Below are 14591 nucleotides of genomic sequence, written 5' to 3'. Positions count from 1 at the left end.
CAGTTTCCTCTTGGAAGAGACTCAGACAGACAGTCACTATCTCTCTTAAATTATTGACAGCATGCTTAGAAGGGTTACTTAGTAAAGTACATTTTAGAAAAAATCATAATTGCGTAACGATGTTTGATACTTCAGCATATGAAGTTTCTCGATTGCATTTTTCTGATTGCATTGCCTTGCGTGGTTGGGGCCGGAGGGACACAAGCAAAGGGCTTAGGAATTTTTTTCGGAACTCAGCTGCCGGACTAAATTAACACACTGAAATACATAGTAATGTTACACGAACGCGCAGAAAAATGCCTCTTCAACGTAGAGACTGAGGTACTTAAGAAGTAGACAGTTACAGCCGCCCTGAGTAAACCATTTGGCTGATCCGAAACATGAAAAAGACGTTAGATGCGTAATTATTTTGGGTTTGGCTACATTCGATAAGTATCATGACGTTTACGGCAGTAAACAACCTCTGTCATTACAAAAACTGAGATATTCAGTGTGTACTTGCCGGTATGACATACGGGCCATAACTTGGAGCCTCCCTGCACTCACAAAGAAAACCTATTGCCGCTGAGCTAGCCATAGAGAAATGCTAAGTGTAAGACTGACAGATAAGAAAGCGCAGCTTATATCAGGGTTCAGACGTGTCTAGACGACATTTTAGTTAAAGTTAAGCCAAAGTATTGTGGCTGGGCACGTAATGTAATGTGAATGAAGGACAACAGGTGGACCATACGTTTAACTGTATGGGTACCTTAGTAAGGGTTCAGGAAGTGCGAGAATTGGAAGAGCAAGAATTGGATGAAATTCCTACTTCTGTAGCTGGCATGCCTACGTTACTCATGTATCTTTACATGACCAAAACACATGTTTCAAAGAGGGACTACACGTACAACGCATTCACTTGGTTTCATTTCATTTCATTTATTAGTTCCTTAATTGCCCGAAGGCATTGCGTAAGGGGGGGGGGGGGGTACAAATACAGATAGGGAAGACAATGAATAAGTATGAGAAAAATACAACTGGGCATCAAAAAATAACCGTGACTGACATGCATCAGTCAGCAAAACCAACAAAAAAGGGCAGATAAGAGAGAACTAATACCGAATGCACCGGTTCAGTTGCAAGACTAAAAACCAAACAAACAAAAAAACACAGAAAAAAATAGCAAGAGCGATAGCGCAGGTTCCAACTAGTAAGGCGTATGCATCAGCATTGATGTCCGAAGTTATGATACGGGGTCGTGCGCAGTCAGTGCATATATTGTCGGGTAGCGAATTCTAGAGGGTTATTGCACCGGGGGAAAATGAACTTGAGAATGGTGATGTTCGACCGGGTATGTATGATATTCGGTGGGTGTGATATAGGGGCGCTAACATGCGGTGGAATGGTTTTAATAGTTCGTGCCTTGATTTCCGATGATAGTACGCCTCATGAAGGAGGCACAAAGGGGTGATATCACGGCGCGATACAAGTGACGGCAGGGAAATGGAGACTTTTATAGCTGTGACGCTGGTACCGGAGGAGTATACGGAGCGAGTAAAATAAGGAGGAGAGGCAAAGAAAACTGCCCTCTACAGATTCTGAAGTAGTTATATGTGTTCATTACTGCTGGCTTTTCGCTGTATTAACCGGCGAAGAAACAGTACCACCAAAATTTCAGTACACGATTTTTGTATTCCAATAGAAGCCTTATGGGCCTCGGTCGTATAGATGGTCGCCGAATAAAACTGTGATTACGACAGGACTCATGTTGAATGCAGTGAGGCAAAGGCCAAGAACAAGTTTTTTTGTTTGTTTTATTGCAAAGGTGGCAGTTATTCCTCCAACCTCGTAAATGGCGAATGAACACGTAGGTTTTTTGGCGCGGTTGTTCGTTATCACGTGGAGCTTTTATTTGGAAGCGCGCTTTATTGTTCCCTGCAAGCGATCATGGTGCAGAACACCGTCATCGGGTGCCGCAAGAACTCGCGACAAAGAGAGCGCGATAATTGGCAATACAAGAACCTTCTGACTATTTTTTTTTTTTTTTTCACACTGCAGAACCTCACTTTTAATCCAATCAGTGGTACCAGCGCGGTGCCTGGAAATCGAATCGAGGAGAAGTTTCGTCACGTCCAGCGCCCGAACCACTCGTTGTAAATTGTGGCGCGGACATTTTTTCTTTGGAGAGCACAATGCATGCTAAGATATGAACTCAACGATTACATCGACAAAAATATACGTGCGAAATTTTTATCCGTTTTTCGTTATATCGGAGGCGTATCGGCGAGGCGTTGTTCTGCTGCGCATGAGATAAAGGGAAAGGCGGCGTAAAGTGAGGCAACGCCACCCTGCCCGACGTGACCAACGTCGCGCACGCATGTGGTTTACGCAGTACTGCATTACAGCGTTTTGGCAAGAGAATGTTGTCGCCTTGCCGTCAACAGCCTTGAAAGTCTTAGCTGATTTTGAGCGCTGTGTTTTCAGTGGATACCAGCAACCATCCCCCCTCCCGGAATATTTATCTTTCTCGGCTCCTATTCACAATCATACGACATCACTTCTTCAGTTCCAGTGTTCGTGCATTGATTTAGGCAACAGCAGAGGGGAAAGGAAAGGGAGGGCATTAGGAGATTGGATCAAACGGGCACCAGATTAGCATTCTACCCCCTCGACACAGATTAACCAATGGGAACCACATGAAAGCTTACAACCGTGTTTGTTGCAGGGGAGACTGCTTCGCCATCTTCAACCATGGTACAGTTTTGTGTGCCTCCCCAAGCCTCTTGGTACCTTACGGCGGAAGCAATGTGAATGTTTCTACGAGCACTCGCTGCTGGCCGATGATGACTTGAGAGCATTTCTGCACCGTTGTCTTTAGAGATGGGGCGTTTGCGATAATCTAAGCAGTACAGTAGAAGCTACTCCTAAAAATATCTGCTATTTTAAGCAATTCATCGTTTGTGGGTGGCGGTCAATGGCCGAAAACTATACCAATCATCTAACACTAACTGCAGTGCAGCCTGAAGAGCCAAAGGCGAGGGTGTCACAAACGTCAACGGCGCGCCAGCCACAGCCAAGCAGCAGTACTCACTTTCAATACGTAACCACCTGAATTAATGTAGGGATTTTTGTATGCCTTCTACAAGATATGGAGAACAAGTCAGCTACAGCTTAGTCTGTGGACACTCTTAGCGCCAAAATATATTGAATACACCGTGCGAGTATTGCTGCGCAAAATGTAGTTACAAACAGATTTTACTTTTGCAACCCTGGACACTAATGGCAATTTGTTTACGGAAAAAAAAAACGGACAGAGAACTCCAAACACGATGCCCAAGCCGAGCGCAACTGACGCCCAGGGCATGAGGCAGGCAAGAACAGATCGCGCTGAGGTTGCCTTCACGGGCTTCAAGCCTCCGGGTCAAGCGTCACTGACGGCAGATATGACCATGCACTCCAGGTTCCCGTATGACGGATGACCTCGCGGACGCACAACTTCTGACCCCGTTTTCAGCACAGGCTGTCCCGTCCTCGTCGCCTTCTCGCGCTAACAAATTGGGAACGGACACCAGCTGAGGAAGAGTGACGGGGGTAGGGGGCCCCGAATAAAGCAAGACGGAATCAACAAAACGGTAATGCCGAGGGGGAACTCAGAGCATCCCAAGCCCGTCACCCCAGGTATCGCGCCCGCAAAAGGCCCACCCTACAAAAGGCCCATGCAAATACAAGCGGCGGCCGCAGATGCGCTCGCGCCGGCGTTTGTGGTCCGCTTTTCTCCTTTGCCCTCGGACGAAATATATCTCCCTTCGCCGGCTGAACGCGTGCGGCAAAAGCGGCGAACTTTTTCCCTCTCCTTTCCCCCCTTCTTTTTGAGGGAAAGGGCGGCCCGCTCCGTCGTCAAGCTGTCTGGTGGAACCCGAACCGCGCAGTCAAGCAGTCTGCCAAAGCGCGCGGCAAGCGGGGATGGAAGAAGCCCCTTTCCCCCCCGGCCGGCAGGCCAGGAGGCCCGGTTTTGAACGGGCCGAGCCCGACCCTGGGCAAACAGAGGGGACGGCTACAATTCTTCTCCATTCTTTCGTCTTGCGTTCAGGCTGTTTTTGAGTTTTTTTTTTCACGTACCTCAACGCTCGAACCTTCTCCTCTCTCCGCTTTTGTGCATCTCTCTTTGGCTTTATTGTACTATTCTCACTGCCCACTCTTCAGTGTTCGATCCCCCCGTCCGGCGCATGCGGCAGAAGATGGGACGAAACCGCAGCTCAGCTCACCGAATACGGCGTTTTTTTTTTTTTTTTATGCGGCGCTTTCTCGGCGAGAAATGCTGTAAACTGATCCGGTTGTTGCCCGCTTCAGCTGTCCTCGCTTCTGTGTGCTGACCGCCGTCGTACCGCTGCGAAGATCTCTGTGGACATTCCTCCCGTTGCGACGGCGAGTGCCTCCCCTTCGCCCCGGCCTTTAGAAGAGCGCACGTGCGGCCCAGCGGAATCTCGCCGCTTCTTTCCACCTTTTCACCTCTGCTCGCCCCTTTCTCCTTGTCACCCTCATCGGGCAGGTTTAACGTTCCCCTTTTATTCCCCAATTTAGAGATGCTGCCCCCCTGACGCACACGCCGGATTCCTCAGCATTCCGGGCAGGCTCTTTCTGTAGTTACACAGAGGGAAACGGGCAAGGGGGGACCATCTTGGCCTGCTGTGACTTGCGTCTTTCGACGTCCTAGCTTGGCGCTGTAGGCGCATATATCTGTCCACAGTGCTCGCGTGCGCTTCCAGAGAAATCAAAGAAGTCAAGAATGTGCCGGCCCCTTTGTCGATGGTGCCCCCGTTCTCCTTCAGCTCCGCACCTGCAAGTCGTATTCCTTACCGCGGCCGCTGTTGCAAAGGGCGGGTGATGGATATCGTTAGCGAATGACATAGCCCTTCACCCTGGCTCTTCGCATTTTCCCCTTCTTTCAGCGCTTTCTCGACCCCTTCGAAGCCAGGCCCGTCGGCCGCACGTCCTCTTGCAGCGGTAGTTTCTTTCTTATTGCCGGGCATACCTGCCGGTGAAGCCTCGGATACCTTTCTTGACCTATCGGTTTCTCAAGACCTAAACGGCGTGAAATCGCTCCTCGTGAGCAGTGTGGGTGGAGGCGGTATACTTGTATTTCTCTCTTTGGTAACCACCCCTTCTTTTTCATCTTATTCTCCATCTGCACCCTGTGGAATTTCAGGAATGCTACCCAGTGTCACCCTTTCCTGTGTGATGTTCAATATTTTAAGTGTGGAAGAAGCCATGAACACAAAAGACATATTTGTTCGCTCCAAGAACTGCATTTAAATAACAAAAATGGCGCAAATGTTGACGCAAACGGCCAACAATTGCATGGCAGATTAGGTAGAACGATTAAGTTTTGTATTGATTGCTGTAGAAGCTGTATACAGCATGCATATTGCCGTCTGCTGCTTGGAATTTCAATCGGGCTGATGGGCTTGTGATGGGCTTCTATGCAGCTTTTATCGTCGGCCTCGCGATGTACAAACGACAAAATGAAATAAAAGATACCTCACCTCAAAAAAGTAATGGCCAGATACCGGCCGCTTCCTCAAAGGGTCCTCATGACGCAGTGGGGTTTGTCTGTGCAATTCATAGCTGCCGCCTCCAAGTCACCGACATGAAACTTGGCTGGGACATTGCAGTGGTGCTTCTAGCTATGTTTCATTGTATGATCTGAATGTGAATGGGCAATTAACCAACCCACAATTCTGTGTTTAGTAGATCCCCAGCGAACAGAGGGAGGAGGCGCTGGGCAGCTGCGACCTGGCCATCCAAGAGCTCTTGGTTGAACGAGCTGCTTTATTCGCCACCAGCCTGGTGGCCACCTCGTCTCCTTAACCCATCTGTTCCTAATAAAAATCTCTCTCTCTCTCTCTCTCTCTCTCTCTCTCTCTCTCTCTCTCTCTCTCTCTCTCTCTCTCTCTCTCTCTCTCTCTCTCTCTCTCACACTCACTCACTCTCACTCTCTCTCTCTCTCTCTCTCTCTCTCCTGTTTGATCAATCAATGGGGGTGGGGGGCTGCGCGAAATATGAACGCTGTCTCAAGCTCTTCTTTCCTCTTTTTTTTTAAATCGTACTTAAGGGCATGAATATTGTTAAATGAGTGGCTAAACGCTTTTCTGACGGGAGAATATTTCTTTGTATGTATGTTTCTTGGTTCCTTTGATTATTTTAATAGTGGAGCTGTTGTAGCTGGCCGTAATGTGTGGCGCGCAACGCGCAACGCGTTAAAAATACCAAGAACATCCGAAGTGCTCGTGCGGGTGTGCCACGAGGCGACCGCCCACCTTCTCTGTCCGCTCAACGAATTTAGCAAAAAAAAAAAGAAAAACTGGCGAAAATTCCGACAAGCGGGAAAATGCCGAGCGGTCCCGGTAGCGCGTGCTTCGCGGCGACTGCCGAGCGTCCCAAGGTCGCGCAGTGGATTGAGCAAAAAGAAACAACAAAGAAATAAGTGAGCATCGCCACACACAAAGTTAAGTTTCAGTATCTTCGGTTGCTTGCATAGTTGCCGTGCTACTAATCGTCGTCATTTGCGTCGAAAATGTCATCTTCTTCGCGGCGAGTGGCGAATGCAAGGTAGTCCTCAGGATTGCAGTCTTCCTCCAGGTCTTCGTCATCGACTCCAGGCAAATGAGGCGGGATCTTAAAGTCGTCTCGAAAATGATTGGTACACCTAAAACCATGTCTCCAATTACTAGGCAATGCGGCGGCCGTGGTGACCTCTCCCCAGAAGGGTCTCTTTTCAGCTTTAGCGTTAGCGTCGGAGTTCTTAAATCCGTGGTAGGGCTCCACCACAGCGCTGGAGAGTTTTTTTTTTTTTTTTTTAAGCGAAGCTTTAGTGTCCTAACTGGTGTCTTTGTACCCCAGTACGCCCTGCAAGAAAGCCAAATTTCTCTGACAATGATGGTGAATGATTGCGGGTGAAGCGAAAGAAAAAAAACGCTTCCCGTGGTCGGATTCTAACCTGCGTCCCTCACGTTACAAAGCCGGCGACATGGCCGAAGCGAACGCCAAGTAGCAGAAGCCTATTCGCGCCGTACGTCCTAAACCCAAGCGATAATACTACGGAGTGCATACCCTAGAGTTGCCGTGGGTATTCTATACTCGGTGACAACTTAAGAATGGCACCGGAAGTTGCTGCTGTGCCTTATCACCGTAGCCGGATGTTTCTCCGCGCGGCGCAAGTAGGGCGCTACTGGGGATATTTTGAACATGGCGTGAGCCGTTCCCGTGATTTTTTGGACTTAATATGCTTATAAACGACCCCAGTGATGACAAAAAAACTGCGTGAGGCAAGGCAGACGATATCACGCATTCACAGCAAACCCCTTTCAAAACGCGTGCGCACTGACGTCACGGTTCCGTCGCTTTAGCGGAGTGATACACTACATGAGGTGGTGCCGTTCTTGAGTTGTAACCGAGTATAGTCGCAGTGATGCGTAGCTCCAGAGTAGTCCATACTCGCAGTGTGGGATCGGTGAACCAAAGAATGAATCACGAGGAAGCTTCGCGTTCAACCACCATCGCAGTTACACCGAAGGGGGCAGAGTTTTCTTTTTTTTTTTTTTTTTGTTGCTGTTGGTAAGCCACTCCGTGAGCGGGGTACTCGGCGGTCACCGCGGGGTGAGGCACGCGTTCACGACCGCTCACCATTTTCTCGCTTGTCGGGGTTCTTCACAGTTTTTTTTTTTGCTAAAGCCACTGCGCTTGTCAAGGACGATCGGCGGTCGCCGCGAGGCATGTGCTCACGAGCGCTGGGCATTTTCTTGGTATTTTTTCCTGCAACAGTGAACTTGCGGCCAGTAACGACAGCTCCGCTTTTAAAAAACTCGCAAAAACCTCCAGAAGGGTCTCACTTGTCCTAGCAACCAACGTCGTGCACGTACGCGCAGCCGCTGCGCCTGAGCTTCCCTCAAGCGCTATGTACACGTAATGCTTGGCGAGAGGAACACGACGATATCGATGCATATGGCGATTACTACTACTAGCACACTGCAAAGCGACGTCGAGAAATGCAAATAAAAGATTTTGAAACTTGTTCAAATGCGTTGTGACGATGTCCTTCCCTTATGAAAGTTTCTATGTCCAGTCAAAAGACAGTCTGCGTCCCGAAGGAAACAGACTGCGTGCGTCCTGTGTGTTTCCTCTGTGTTGGAATTTCGCCACCGACTTTCTGCGTACTCCAAGTGTCCCGTGTGTTTCCGTCCTCCATGCGTCCAGTCTATCTCCCAAAGGCAACACAGACACCATACGGCCTTTGTGTGTCCCCTATATGTCTTGAAGGCAACAGACCGCATTCGTCCCTTGTGTGTCCCCTGTATTGAAATTTCGCCACCGACTTTCTGCGTCCTCCAAGAATCCTTTATGTTTCCGTCCTCTACGTATCCCACAAGCTTCCACCTTTTGAGTGCCCTTTGCATGCTGTCAAATAACAGCACCCAACAGCCAGCTGCATGTAGAAAATGTCAGCCAGCTCCACAGTCACTGTTTCATGCTGGAGCTGTTTCTGTAAGAGCAAGCTGACGAAAATCACATGAATCACACGACTCTTGCAAACCTGACTATTTTATTCAGGTTGGATCCATACGTGCTGCTGCCGCCTGCCACACCAGGTGTCGCCTCATCTTTACCCCTCACAGGACGGGATAGCCACTGCCACGCTTGAACCTGAAATGACAAACGCATTGATCGCATATGAAGGGGTTTAAACAAACACGTCTCAAACATTTGCTGGTTATGCTTATAAATATAAAGGAGTGTTCCCATACAAAACTGAACCAAGTATCCTGAAAGAGAAGGTACAACTTCTAGGTTGCAAAATTAGCCACAAAATTTAGACCACATAAATTAACTAATGAGCTTACGAACATCAAATATGACATACTGTTACATAGGCAACACAACCCAGAACTAAGTACTGGTTAGATTCATGGCCTCCTCATGACGGGCATTTATACAGCCTCGCAAGAACATTTGAGATGAGATTATTGCAGCAGCACTGTGGGAACAAAGCAATATGTTGGGGGGGGGGGGGCGCAGGGAAGGCAACATAAAATTGCATGAACATGCTAAGACAGGCATTGATCAGTCGTCATCATGAGTAGTTGCTTGTGTCTACGCGTTCTCTGGAACCTACAAAGGCAGCAGTTTTATTGTGCATTTCGTTTACGAGACAGCACTTGCATTGTATAGTTTATTTGTCTGTGCTTGCTTACAAAAAGCAAAATGTACATCACCATGAACTGACCAACCTCTCGGTTGGCTCCCCACTTTTTATATTTCCTTGTGTCGATGGGTAGCAGACACAGGAACAGAAATAAAAAACAACCCTAGAAAAACGTGGTGGATAGCACACTTGCACCCATCATTGCACGCGTGCCACGTGGTCACTCATCCCAACAGATGTACAGTGCACGGAGTGACCCCCACGCAGCGAAAGCTGGGCGTGGTCGTTCTGTACTTTGTGAAAATACAAGCTACTAGACGGATTTGACAGATAGCACAAACAGTGCAGGTGCGCCAACTTTGCACCATGGCATGAATTTTTCAACGCACAACAGAAAACGCACCGGTATGTCAGTGACACCGTGGAGGAGAAATTCGAAGACAAACCAGGACATCAGTGACAGTGAAAGGGTTAAAGTGGTCGAATACAGCAAATTTAATTTCAGGGTTTATGCTTACCAGCAATGAGGAAAGCTACCGCAGTAACTTGAGCTGACTACTCTGTAACGTGCACTCAAATGCTAAAAACACACAAGCATTTTTGCATATGTTTGGACACAGAGCATTCATACTGTTCGGAAATAATGCAGGTTTTTCCTACTATAAACATCATAATATTGCCCCCAACCACGCCATTTGATTTGTTTACAAAATGTTTTGTTACAAGCACCTGGCCACACCCTGCAATCTTATCCTTTTTTAAGGGAACCGTCTTTTTCCCCTTTTTCCTTTGTATGCTGCACCAGCAGTACTGTTTGATATGGAAAGGGTGTTGCTTTGCGATCCCTATCCTAGCTTTTCCTGTTTTTTATTGAAAATGTTCTCGATCTAAATGAATGAGTGCAAATGGCCAGTACGATGGCCAGTGAGACGAGTACGATGGCCAGTGAGACTCATTACACTACATGAAACACAGTGGCAAAAAGGCACGCAATACACCCTTTTCACTGCTAGGCACAAGTTGCATCTAGGGCATTGAAGTGAATTCACCTAAATTCTATTTCTGGGTGCATGGAATTGTTTCACTCATGTAATGTAATCCATCATATGACTTTTGAGTAGAAGTCTAAAGATCTAGTTCATCTGTAATAGGCGGTAGAAGAAAAATCCCCACAAACTGTCTGTGGGCACCACGCAACTACCACAGTGAACAAGGGTGACAAAGTCGTTATTAATTAATTCATGGAGCAAGGACGCAGCCCTGATGCGACAAAAAAAATAAGAAAGGTACCAGGAAGTTTCTCACCCTCATCGGTTCCTTATTTTTTGCCCCATCTCTGCAATGTTCTTATGTCTTAATATCACTAAGGTACCACAAGAATGCCACAATGGTTTTCTATGTTTTCATGTTCTCTCAGCCTTCAAAATCGAGATTTTCATGCATTTCACAGCCGTAATGAACTCCACTTACAGGTTGTGCAGGATAGATAGAAACAGGAGGCAGCCAATTCTTCTGGTAGCTCACAACGTACATCCTCCATGTCAAACACCTGGCCCTGTAAAAAATGGAAGTTCAAGTAGTAAACAAGCCGTAAATATGCGGTATAATGCCGTGAAATACTCGCTATGACAGGACATGACAGAATTTCTTTTTTGTAGGTGCAAAAAAGGCACCTTCAGTTCTTTCAAGCTAAAAAATAAGTACAGTGCTCACTGATTGAAACGCAACACTGCGAGCGCGTGGCCGCCAATACATGCAGCGCCGTCCATGGACGCCGCTGTCGCTGACAGCGCAACGCTGTCGCTGCGGGGAACCACTTCCCCGCTTATTGGCAACCGGAAGCAGCAAGCTTATGGTCAAAACACTCTCATCCTCGTGGTATACCACAATGCAACACCTAGCTTCCACGGGCGTCCACTGGCGGCGCTGCATGTAGCGCAGGCCACGCGCTTGCAGTGTCGCGTTTCAATCCGTGAGCACTGTACAAACATGACAATCCTTACAAGGCTTTCAGCCATACTTTAAAGGAACAGAAGCATCCTTACACTGAATTAATGTTAAACTAAGCCTATTAAATATCCCTAGGTGGTAGAAATCTGTGGCCACAGATTTCCACTGTGCAAGCATATTCTCTGGTCCAGAGGGTGCGAAACGTGGTTACGGCTTTTAAAGGAGCCATGAAGAGAAAACACAAGTTTGATTCATTCAAAGGATTCCGTTGCTAGAATCATGCTGACACCATTTTTAACAAACTCCACTCAAATAAGCTACAAATTAGGAACAAAGGAAATGGCCATGCGACCCACTAGCTCATTTCCCGCAACAGAACCTATGTCATACCAGCCAGCTCTGCAGTTAGCGGAGGGCGGCAACAGCAAACGCGATTTAGGCAGAGGCTATAAGCTTGCCGAACGAACTATTTGCGCTTAAATTTAGGGCACATTCTTTTTACAGTAGTAAGAATGGTGGGACCAACAGTAAAGGTTAGGAAAGCACACGTAAGCATAGAAGTACCGATGCGTACTGCTGTTGGTACTGCGCGCACTATGCTTGGTTTAGCTGCACAGGACTGCGGGGCTTTGGGGTTGTCTCGGACAACAATGGCCGATTGACACAAGCAACGGTGTCTTACGTGACCATATTTGTGGAGCGAGCACTATGTTTCACGAAACGATTATTTTCTCGCTGAACAAAAACAAGCCACGTTTAAATACGGTAAAAACAAAACAAAAGCAGAAAGCGGCTTGCCACGGTATGGTGGCACCATCTCGGTTAACTAACGGTAAAGAACGTTTCCCAATCGGCTACAGAGCGGTCGGTTCCTGTGATGTCATTGCAGACCCTGAAAATGCACGATTTAGCGGGAAAACCAAAATTTTAGCTTCAATTAATGAATTTCTCAGTGAATAAAGCATCGTTTGCATTTGGACAAGTGCTGGGGGCACCATACCACACGAAATCTTTCGAATAACACAAACTTGTATTTTGTCTTCATGGCGCCATTAAAATTCTCTCTGAGGCACATGGTGAACGTCTCAGCGTGCCAATACCTCCAAGGGGTAGGCAAGTTGAAATGCTGACGAAACGAAAAAACAGGATGGCGAAGGAGCACGATGGCAAGCCCACGCCCTGTTTAATCCTTTTCGCACCGTGATTGTATCCCCATCACATGCATATTTGTAAGAATCAACACGTTTAACCCATGCTCAACATGTTACGGTCAACACAATTTATGCAAGCCAGCTACAAATAATGTCACACCACACAAGAATTTCTCTCTGATCATGACGATGCTGGATGAGCTTAGGAAGGTGGAAAAATTTCTTGCATTAAAACAGTGAAAGCTGCCCTGTGACTGCACCAGCAATGCAGGCTGGAACAGCATGTTTTCAAGCTGCGACGTCTAAACAATTATCTGGTCAAATGTTCACTGCCTAAAGACCTTGTGCATGTGGTACTACTTATAAAGTTGCTAGCAATGCTTAAATGTTGAAAATTCAACGTATATGCAACTCTTACGTATTATAACTACAAATGTAATGCAGCCTCCTTGCATTTCTTTACCCGTAAATGAAAACTACCCGTTAGAACAATGCTAAGCTGCCTACGTCCTGTAAAAAAATATACTGTGGGTCAACTGCCTCCTAAAAAAAAAAAAAATCGGGGAGTGGGCGTTTTGTTTTGCAACCATTACCGCAGTTTTCTTTTTTTTCTTTTTTTTTTTTTTCATGCAACAAGCTTTAGCGTCGAATCCACCAAAGCCAAGCGGCGGCCGCTTAGCCGTCAGCATAATATTTTCGTTGCCGGCAATGGCAAGGGGGTCGATCACTCACACAGCATACTGGCCGCCGCTCCTGGAAGCTCATTATGACCGCGCCGACGCAGCCGGTAATTTACAATAAAAGAAGCGCGGCGAGCCGAACACCAAGGAATATACTCAACACGTTTAACAACACAGCACTGCGGCAACGCGTAATAAAATTTTAACATGCACCACGATAAACAATCACTTACGGCAGAACACGCAGCATTTTTCACACGTCGCGTCGACAGACAGGAACTTGCAGTAGAGACTCTTGATTCACGTAGGCACGCACAACTTGTCAGGTATTTTGTCAAATGGCGACCTCGATGTGCGTTTGCTACAGCAGCGCAGTACGGCGACGACACAGACGCTTTGCCAGCACTCACGATGTTTCAGGTGGCACAAGAGCACTAACACGTAATATTACGACAGGAGGAGCACGTAGCAATTCACGTAACACCAGCAAATCGAAAACAAACCACCAAAACCACGCACAACGAACCAGCCACAATGTCAGTGTTGCCAACCAATTTCGACCAGATCGCCCCACACCGCACCTCAAAAAGCCCTACATCGCCCTACACAATATTCGCAATAGCCCTACGCCCCGCCCTACGCCAAAAAAATTGCAATTTTTTTATTTTAAACGGTTTTGTTTTGTTTCCTAATATTAAAATTTTTGTTTGTACTAATTTTAGTTATTTAGCTTCGGCTACAAAATCAATACATCTGCTTGCTGTGGAGCTTCGGGTGCCCGTGTTCCACGGTCATGTTAGCGCAAGTGCGTCCACTAGCTGCGAATGCCGACTTGATGACCAGCACGGAGTTGAGATTCTCATTTCCAAGCCTATTGCGCTTTTTTGTTTTCACGTCGGCCATGTGCGAAAATCCTCTCAGTAGCGGCATTGGAGTGGGGCAAAGATAGTATCAGCTGAGCCAAGGTTACGATGTTGAGAAACTCCTGCTTGTCTCCGAACGTTCTCATTTGGTGGAGATCGGCCCAAAACAAAGCAGGTGGTTTGACTTCCAATGACAACTTCTCATCTTTGCTGAAGTAGGAAGGCAGCATTCTCCATTCTTCCTCGACTGTGTGCGTAGCGGTTCTGTAGCGTCGGCAAGGCAGGTAGCAGCTTCCCTCCATCTTCTGTGGCGAGGGCTGTCTTCGGGGTCACGAACTGACAAAGAGTCACGGCAACCGGGGTCATGACAAAGAGCCCGGAAACTAGAAGCCTCTGTTTGACCTTAACGGCGGCTGTCTGATAAAAAGACAGACAGCGAATACGAAGGTCGCGAACCGGCACACTTCTTCAGCACAGAATTGCACCCTTCGCCCAGGTATACCTCTTTAAGGGGCAGCAGAACTCTTGGGTCCATGGTATTTATGTCATACCTCTCCAGAGCAGACGGCTGGACAAAATTTTGCAGCATGACATCGGATGAGGCGTTGACTCTCTCTGCCTGGAGTTCTCCGATGACGTTTCCGTTGCCTTCCGTTTCCGTAGCATGTTAAAAAATTTGAACACGAATTTCATAAACCTGAAATAAGCCTCTGTGACACTATAGTTCATGTGGTTTAGAAATTGAATTCGGCGGCCACTATTCGGTCTT

General features: G+C 47.3%; 1 long non-coding RNA gene across 1 annotated transcript; it reads right to left on the bottom strand.

Moving 5' to 3' along the window:
• Positions 1-8543: 8543 nt before the first annotated feature.
• Positions 8544-13486, bottom strand: LOC144148688 (uncharacterized). Its single transcript, XR_013318027.1, has 3 exons — positions 13193-13486; positions 10649-10733; positions 8544-8679 (listed from the first exon to the last, which is right to left on the bottom strand). It is a non-coding gene; the product is annotated as an uncharacterized LOC144148688 (long non-coding RNA).
• Between the last annotated feature and the right edge of the window lie 1105 nt (positions 13487-14591).

The sequence above is a fragment of the Haemaphysalis longicornis genome, unplaced genomic scaffold, assembly GCF_048455015.1.
Source record: "Haemaphysalis longicornis isolate Haplotype H1 unplaced genomic scaffold, Haemaphysalis longicornis Haplotype H1 scaffold_8, whole genome shotgun sequence".
In the NCBI taxonomy this organism is placed as follows: Eukaryota; Metazoa; Arthropoda; class Arachnida; order Ixodida; family Ixodidae; genus Haemaphysalis; species Haemaphysalis longicornis.
This window is presented reverse-complemented; position numbering and strand designations above follow the sequence as displayed.